We start from the raw sequence: 9,735 nt of genomic DNA on the forward strand, positions 1-9,735 counted from the left end.
TTTTTTTTTGCGTTTGTTAAAAAAATAACTTGCATTGTGTAATATTAAGTGTTTATTCGCAAAGGTGATGTACACGCTTCTGCATGCGATATTTTTTAAAGGTTCACTTACTTTTAAATGAAATAATCATAAAGGGGCAACATTTAAAGAAATTATAATGCGGTATTTAAGTTTAGAATTTAAAAGTACTTAATTTTTTTACCAGATTTAGCCAATCTAGCCGGGACCCGTGGCGTAGGGGTAAGCGTGGTTGCCTCTCACCCAGTCGGCCTGGGTTCGATCCCAGACGGTCCCGGTGGCATTTTTCGAGACGAGATTTGTCTGATCACGCCTTCCGTCGGACGGGGAAGTAAATGTTGGCCCCGGTCTAACCTAGAGGGTTAGGTCGTTAGCTCAGTCCAGGTGTAGGAGTCGTCTCCCTGGGTCCTGCCTCGGTGGAGTCGCTGGTAGGCAGTTGGACTCACAATCTAAAGGTCGTCAGTTCGAATCCCGGGGTGGATGGAAGCTTAGGTGTAAAAAGAGGTTTGCAATTGCCTCAACAATCAAGCCTTCGGACACCTAGTTTCGAGTAGGAATCTCGCAATCGAGAACGCCAAGGCAAAGCTGTAGAGCGAATAATTTGATTTTTTGATATATATAAAAAATTTCGACGGTTTTGTTCGAACACGGATCAGTTCAATACGGAGCGTCGGATCGAGGTGCTCTTTGTTGCGTTGTGTTCGTACACAGAAAAAAAATCAATTCTCGAAACCGTGAATAAAGTTCACGATTGTGAGAACCACGAAGGAATATATTCACGTTTATAGTGCAAATGCACCATACTCATGAATAAATTCCTTCGTGGATCTCACATTCGTGAACTTTATTCACGATTACGGGAATTGATTTTTTTCTGTGTATAAACCCAAGGATGGTTCTTACGCCAAAAAGTGACAACTTTGGCCACTCTGGAACCGATTCCGGAAAATCTGCAGATTGTATGGGAAATGCTGCGTAAAATCAAATTTTGGTCACAGGAGGCTGAATTAGCAAACAAGCAAGAAACGTCAGGAAACCAAAAAAGGGCAGGACGAAGTTTGCCGGGAAGAGCTTGTATTATATATAGATAAATCAGTCAAGTTCTGGAAAAATTTCCTGTTTTGGTCATATACACGGCTCCATCAAAGTTTTAGCTAATGAAATAAAATATAATTAAACCCATTCACTTTTCAACTTTTCAGAATTACCGCTATTCAAACTTCGATTACATTGAAGAGCATTTTCAAATACCTAAGATATTTTCTATGACTCGCATATAACTGTTGACAAACCGTTAAAAAATATTCTTTTGTCGATTTTGCTAATTTTTCGTTATAGTTTTCATTTTCGAGTATTCATAAGTTTGTTTATGGTGTCTGTTTGAATTGAACAAGAGAAAAAAAATGAAATTTCGAGGAATTATGATTTTATATGGATAAGTTAGGGAATCCCGTGAAAGGTCAAGTTTGATAATAGAGGAATTAAATGCATTTGCCTATCTTAAAAAGAATGATTCGGGATTTTCATTACCTACATTTCAAGTTGTTTTTATGTTTTCTTTAGTTCGAAAATCGAAAAATCAACAAATTGTGAAGAATCGTCTCAACGTTTAAACGGTTCATCTGTTGGCGTATTATCAAGTAACGGAGATGTTTGAGTAAATAATAGACTAATAACCAAGTCTTTGCACAGAAAATAAGATTATCCGCATTTTTGAATAGCCGAAAGCAAAACATTTAAATTTCTAAATATTGTTAAAGGCCTGTAGCTAAGACAACATGATTTTTCAACATATTTACAAATTTATGCAATATAAGGTTTGCCGTGCCTTTTATAACATACCACTAAATATAATAAACAAATCGAATGATTGTCATGGAAGAAAAGAGAATGTTCTTGATTCCAGTATGATTCATTAGCGTGGAGATCTTTCTAGACCATAATCCGTCAGAATGAACCTGTTATTGAACTAGATACTTTATTCACGGAATCTATAAAGCTTTATGTTAAGAACAACATGAGTCACTTGTTATGGTGGAACGCGTTTTTTTTTCTTAGTTTCCAAACCCCTGCAATGCAAAAAAAAATTAATTCTCTCATCACTTCTCCGAATGCCAATCAACAAAAATAAAACCTGAATTTTATCAAAATTCCCCGCATGAGTCGAACACTCACCGCTCACGTGCACGCCAACCGGCAAAGGACAAAATGTCACCACCCTCTTAAAGTACTCTTCTCTCCTGGCATACCGGCAAATCACTCACCATTTAAAGAGAGTTGAGTGCCCATTCCACCACCCCAAAACCGCCCGGCCTACTACGGGCGCCCGTAACTCACCTGCCATCTGGACGTACGTCTGTTCTGAGTTTTTCAGCGGTTTCGAATGGGGGGTACTTTTGAGTTCCATTGCCGCCACATGGTCGGAAAGCATTTTTAGAAAAAATAGTTTTATTGCTTCCCTTGGACAAATAGGCAAGCTGCGCATTTGTTTTACAAGTTTGGCATGGCCTCCTCCCGCTGGAACCGTTGCTCGCCCGCGGTCGTTTTGTCCAACGCGGATTTGGGGCCTCGTCGACGGAGTCCGTTTTTTGGGGTCACCACAAGTGGGACAACCCTGAAGGGAAAGAGCGGGGGAGGTGGGAGCTGGGGTCAGCAGGGACGCACACCCCCCGAAGGCAGGCCAAATTGCGCCAATTGTGGGACAGGTTTGTCACGGATTCGGCCCGGCGGTCTGGTGACATAAAACCAGTCTGGCCGGCCCCGGAGTTTGGACGGAGCCGTCTGCGAGAGGTGTTTGGTTGTTGTTGTTCTTTGGAGCACCACGGCGGCGGCGGCGGCAACTCTCCGTCGATGGCTTTGGTTGGTTCGCAAAAATGTTACGCAATGATTTCACTTCATGCTTTTGCAGGCGTTTTTTTGCGGTGGTCGCAAAAAATATGAATAAAGTACACGAAAGTGAATTTTGTGGAGAGGTTGAGGGCCAACTCGAAATTTGAAAATTTCCGAAATTCAATCTTTTAGTCTTAATTTATAGAGCTTCCTTCCTCCTAAACAAAGTCGTTGGCACGCACCACTTTAGTAAATGGAACACATTCTACAATTACAGCTCTATAGCAACTACAGAGGTTCCACACCAATTCGTCACTAGTCGAAGGAATTTTTGAAAGTTGCGCCGACAACCTGCAATTTAGCCATTTTTTTTTGCACTGGAACCACGGCAGTATTGTTTGAACCAGCTTTGCAGCCACCTTCAATCTTATTCGGGGGAAGTTACTTGTTTCTTTTTTTGGTTCCAGTGTTGAATGCAAGATTTATTGCTGGATGGCGTGCAGCGGGTAATGAGAGCCTAAACAGAACTTGCTGGAAAATATGCAAACCGGTTGAGTATAACCGAAGATCTGCTTGCGTTTGTTTGAGTTGAAATATAAAAGAATAAATTTATTTACCAATGATTCTTTAAATATCAACGTAGATTTGACAACAGATTTTTCAAATTTGATTTTTATGTATGATAATCATATTTTAACCAAGAATATGAGTTTAAAAGCATGGAGCATCATTTTACAGAAATTTTTTTTTGTAACGAACCGAAAGTTTACTAAACATAATTGATTTTCAGTTTAATAAAATGCTTCATGCTCAATTTCAATGTTATTTTCGAGAAGTACTGAGAATGTTTTAAAAATCAATAGCCTTTTCTTGTCACCTGACGATATCGCGGCAATGTTCTGTTCGATTCAATGTTAATACATTTTCAATTTCCGATTTAGTAAAAAATAAACCTAAAATCATTTTTTTTTTATTTTAACACATAATTTTACAAAAGTTTTAAAATCTATTCAACAAAGTAAAATCCTGAATGGTCAAAGATAGATTTTTATTCCATTTTAACCTTTACTTAGTTATTATTTTTTCTTAACTCTGAAATCGCTGCATTTTATAATACATTTAGGAATGTTCTTTTAAATTGCCCTTCCTTAAGGGACTATCCATAAACCACGTGGACACTTTTTTTTTAAATCTCCAACTGTGGAAATTGTTCATATTAAAAAAAAATATTTTTTGATGGGGCGTGGACAATCGCAATCGTAAAAATATACTCAGATTTTCATTATTTGTATTATGGGAATCAAACGACTAAACTTTTTGAATAGATTATCACTTCATCATAGTTTTTAAGTGTAAAATACTACAATGTTCACAAAATGTCATATTTTTTAAATAACATACAATGCAAAATGGTGCATAGATGAAATGACCATTCGAGTTTTTAGAGTAAAAAAATATTTAATATTTTCAAAAAATAAACGAAACTTTTGACAAAACTTAAATTTTATTGGTTTGAATTATGGATAACAAACGAGCTTTTTGGATAAACTACTCTTATTTTCACAAAAAATAAAAAAAATCTGAAATATATAAAAAAATGTAAAAATTTCACTGTAGAGTTAGATAGTTTAGTTCATGAGCATGAGCCTGAGCATGAGAGACCACCCATGGTTGTCCTTCTCCGTTGCTGAACAGGACCGTAATAACCTGTCAGCACAACCGATCATACGCTTCAACGATCTGGTGATGTTTCTCTTATCAACAGCATGCATGAATGCGCTGAAAAGATAAAACATCAAGAACATCAAAACTAGAACTGCTGCAGAAAGGTAACAGTCGTTGGCCATCAACGGCGCCCGCCATATCAGTTTGTAGATCTCGAGGGGATGGGACAGGAATGTTAGTTAGCACAGGCTGCTACCAAGGGTGGGTTCTATACGATATCCACACCCCCGCGTGTGCCGGAAAACTACTTCTACTTGGGATTTTGTTAGTAGGGAAGGGTAATGGTCAGGATTCATCATAGAAGATGATGATGTGACCCAAATAATCGATAAGTTGTAGAGTTAGATGGTTTAGTTCATTTAGCAAACTATGAAAAATTCAATATTTGTCACCCTCTTCCTTAAATCAGCCCGAAAAATAAGGGCAAACAAAATATGTTTTCAAAAACCTGTAAAATTTCAATGGAAAGTTAAGTGCAATCAGCTGAATTGCAAATGCATTCCCCTGCGTTCAGAATCATTTTCAGCATGTATGGGTTTATTCGAATATAATTTATATATTAGTGAATTTTCGATGTACAGTACCGCAAAATGTTTTTTTCTGGCTTTTTTGCGTCTGTTCTCACATTTTTTTTAATTTATGATTGCAAATCAAGTGTACGGGTGCAAATGTAGTTTTCTACAATTTTTTCATTGAAATATTTAAATTCTGGCTAGTAATTTTGTTATTTGTCACTTTGACCAGAATTAAGGGACAAAAACTTTGAAAAATATTCTTATCAGCCTAATTTCAAAAATTAAGGATTTTGTACTAAACAAAATTTAATCTAGTAAAAATAATGCAACATTTGGTGTTGTTTGATATCCATAATGCAAATATGAGTACATATTGTCTAAATTTGGTCAAAATTGAAGTTTTTTTTATAGTAAAAATTTAAATCTATTGAAAATATACACAAATTTTGAGTTTTTCGATACTCATATTTCTAATCAAGCAAATTTGGGTATGTTAAAAAGAAATGTTGATGAAAATTTTCAACCCGTGTTTCAAATTATGGAAATTTAAGTACATATTTAAAAATAAATCGGTATTTTGTGATTTTTATTCATAAAAATTAAAATCTAATTGAAAATTTATATAAAAATTTATGTTTTGTGATATCCATATTGCAAATTACAAAATAAAGTATTTTAAAAATATCAGGTTTTTTTCATGAAATTTGATTTTTTTAGTCAAATTTCTAATCAAGTGAAATCTCTACATACTTTTGCGTCGTTCGATAGCTAAATGGTAAATTAAAAAAAAAAAACGATTTATATAAATACGGTATTAAGAGCGAGTCCACGAGCAAAGCATACCCATCTCGCATCGACCTCACCAATCTGCCTGAAATTTTCAGGGGTTGTTTGTTCATATGAAACTAGCATCTGGCCAAAATATGAGCACTCTAGGTCAACGGGAAGTGGGGCAAATCGGGACACAATGTTTAAAGGTTCAAAAACGTCAAAAATCTTAAAAAGGCTATAACTTAGGCAAAATTCAATTTAATGTCAAATTCAAAATGCATCTGAAAGGGCTTAAAAAATGCAACAAAATGCAGGGTAGAACATCCCAATTGGTTAAATCTAAAGGGAGTTATTGGCATTTTAGTGAAAAAATAGCATAATTTTCAAACTCAAATAAAAAAGTGTTCCATCCAGATATCAACACGGTTCGACCTGCAGCTTGTAGGGGACATTCGGGACTACCATCTGAGACTGAGAACGCTTTGGGTAAGGCAGTTTAATATATTAAATAGACACTTTTACTTTTAGTGAATTTTTTGGTTGTAAATTTTTGCTCGGGAGACCCCTTAGATCCCATTTTCTGCACAGTAAAAAATTTCTGTGTAAAATCGCATGCAAAAGCATGCACATCACCTTTGTGAGCAAAAGCATGTAATATTGTATGAGAAAACGTGTACACAAAAAGTCTGTACAAAAGAAAAATAAATTAATATTGCACACCCTAAAAATTACATCAATCTGTTGAGAGTCATATCCAGATTACCAAGTTCGCGCCCCAGCCATCTCGGCTATCTCGCCGCTTTGAAAATAGCTGGATCAATACCGATGTAGCTGTACGTGCCCCATACATCGTACACAGTTAATTCAGTTTACGACGTACGGGATACCTACTGCTACATCGGCGTAGAACACAATCTTAACAAGACGGTGAGAAAGCCTAGACGGCCAGGGCGCGGACTTGGTAATCTGGATATGACTCTAACCAGAATGATATTATTTTTTTTGGGGGTGTGCATATTTTTTTTTTCATCCGTACATGCTTTTTGTGTACACGTTTTCTCATACAATATTACATGCTTTTGCTCACAAAGGTGATGTGCATGCTTTTGCATGCGATTTTACCATCGGATTTTTTGCTGTGTGGTGATAATTTCATCATTTTCGTGTTCCTGAGATAATTTCACAATAGAAACATGCATACAAATGTTTATTTTCATCCATTTTAACCCTTTAAAAAATGAAAGTAAAAAAAAAATTAAGAAGCTGCTTTTTTTCTGGTGTAATCTGGTATCCTTGGAAACGAACTTGATTTTCAATAAATGTGAATCGAAGATTTTTTTTAACTTTCATTTTTTAAAGGGTTAAAATAGATGAAAATAAACATTTTTATGCATGTTTCTATTGTGAAATTGTCTCAGGAACACGAAAATGATGAAATTATCACCAGAAAATGGGATCTAAGGGGTCTCCCGAGCAAAAATTTACAACCAAAAAATTCACTAAAAGTAAAAGTGTCTAATTAATATATTAAACTGCCTTACCCAAAGCGTTCTCAGTCCCAGATGGTAGTCCCGAATGTCCCCTACAAGCTGCAGGTCGAACCGTGTTGATATCTGGATGGAACACTTTTTTATTTGAGTTTGAAAATTATGCTATTTTTTCACTAAAATGCCAATAACTCCCTTTAGATTTAACCAATTGGGATGTTCTACCCTGCATTTTGTTGCATTTTTTAAGCCCTTTCAGATGCATTTTGAATTTTGACATTAAATTGAATTTTGCCTAAGTTATAGCCTTTTTAAGATTTTTGACGTTTTTGAACCTTTAAACATTGTGTCCCGATTTGCCCCACTTCCCGTTGACCTAGAGTGCTCATATTTTGGCCAGATGCTAGTTTCATATGTACAAACAACCCCTGAAAATTTCAGGCAGATTGGTGAGGTCCAAACGACGTCCCATACAAAGGGGTATGCCCTGTTCGTGGACTCGCTCTTAAGATAATGCGTTTGAGTACTTAATTATTTTTACTAATATTTAAAAAGAATGGTTTTAGTATATTTTTATAAGTGCTTTCAAAGTCTGAGAAGATTTTGCTTGAATAAGTTCCTTTCAAATGGTTATTTCAAATGAGTTATCGTTGGTTATCTCTAGGGCTAAGATTTTTTCGCGATTTCACGGGAGCCGCGCAATTCGTGACATTCGTCCTTTTCCGTGAAGTTTGATAAATACCGCGAAATATCGCGAAATTCGAAATAATTGACTGTCAAATTGCTCCCTTGTGTATCTAAACATAGGTTTCACAAATTGTTGTAACATGCTAGGGATAAAACAATATGAAGAACACAGGGCAGTTTTAGCTATTTTAATTCCTATTCAATTTATTAAAATAAAGATTAACAAATTAACAACTCAAAGAAACATTAAAAAAATTAAAAAATCGGTCATAAATATTTTTTTATTAAATTTGATCGAAATAATGTTATATTGTATAGTTAGACATTTCTTAAGCCATTTGCAATGTTTTCTAATTTTGTGCAATTTCCAAAAACAAATGTTAAAAACACTGTTCAAAATGAAATTTTGCCTAAACTGTTTTGAAATACTCAAATTCATTTTTCGCTGAAAAGCATAAGCAAAAAAAATCTTTTGTTTTACTTGTTCTACTTTCGGTGATTTTATCGCTTAGTATGTGATTTGTTTAAAAGATATTTATGGATGTTTTTGGTTTTAAAGATATTTTAGAAAATTAAAATTCTTAGATCTCAGTAAAAAAGGACAGTTGAATTGTAAATTCTGTTAATGAAAATTCTGCAAAATTTCACAAAATTGAGCTCATAAATTTATTGTCATGAATATTTTGTTTGTATCTTAAACAACTGCTCACTTTTTTTAGTAACTTTCTTGTACACAATTATTTTAAATAACACAGTTTTGTCAGAGAGAATACTCTTTGATTTTTTGTTCATTTCAGGCAGATTTTGGAATTTTAAAATTGGCATTATTTTTGCCGTGAAAAATCACTACCCCTAGTTATCTCCGATTGAATTATCGTATTTCAATAACGATAACGAAAGCTCAATCGTGATTTGCGTTTTATTTATCGGATTTTCATTATTTATTATGCTGTAACAAAGTGATAAATGAAATGAAAAATAGCATCCCCGGTTACAATGAAAATTATCCAAAAAGGGTTTCAGAAGTTTGAACGTGCCTAAACATTCAAATCTTCGCCATGAGGATTTTTTCAGCACCTGTTTTTTTTTTCTTTAATAATTTATCACCAAATTCCAGTGAAATGTAGTCCAGCTAATGGTGTCTAGGTTCGGTGGCAGTGACATTTCGCTCGAAAATTTTGCGGTCTAACCTGCTGCTGCTGCTGCTAGCTACCCCCAGACGGAGTGTGAGTATCCGCGGAAAGTATCGTGTTATGGAACATCAGGCAACATCTTCAAACGGCTCCAAATTGAATATGCATGATGCGCCTGCCTGCCTGTCGGCCTGGGGCTGCTGGTTCAAGTCTGATTTCGATATTATTTCGCTAATCGTTTGACATTTTGCAACGAACGCGAATAAATTTGCAACTTATCGCTCGTGGCCCAAATAGTTTTGATTTTTTTTTCTTCTTTCTACTGATTTGCTGCTTTTGGGGTTGCAATCTCAACCCCTTTTGAAACATCAGAAAATGTGCCCATCATGATGAAGAAGAAAACATGAAAAAATAAAGAGAAAAAAATGCTGGCACGTCACCCGCAGTGGGAAGGAAGGCAAAACTGATGTAAAAACGCGTTATTGCGACATACATTACAAGTTGGTTGGATGTTGGTTGGTTGGCTGCTGCTGCTGTTGATCATTAACATCGATTATGTGAAAAGCGCGC

The sequence above is a fragment of the Culex pipiens genome, chromosome 2 (assembly GCF_016801865.2).
Source record: "Culex pipiens pallens isolate TS chromosome 2, TS_CPP_V2, whole genome shotgun sequence".
NCBI lineage: Eukaryota > Metazoa > Arthropoda > Insecta > Diptera > Culicidae > Culex > Culex pipiens.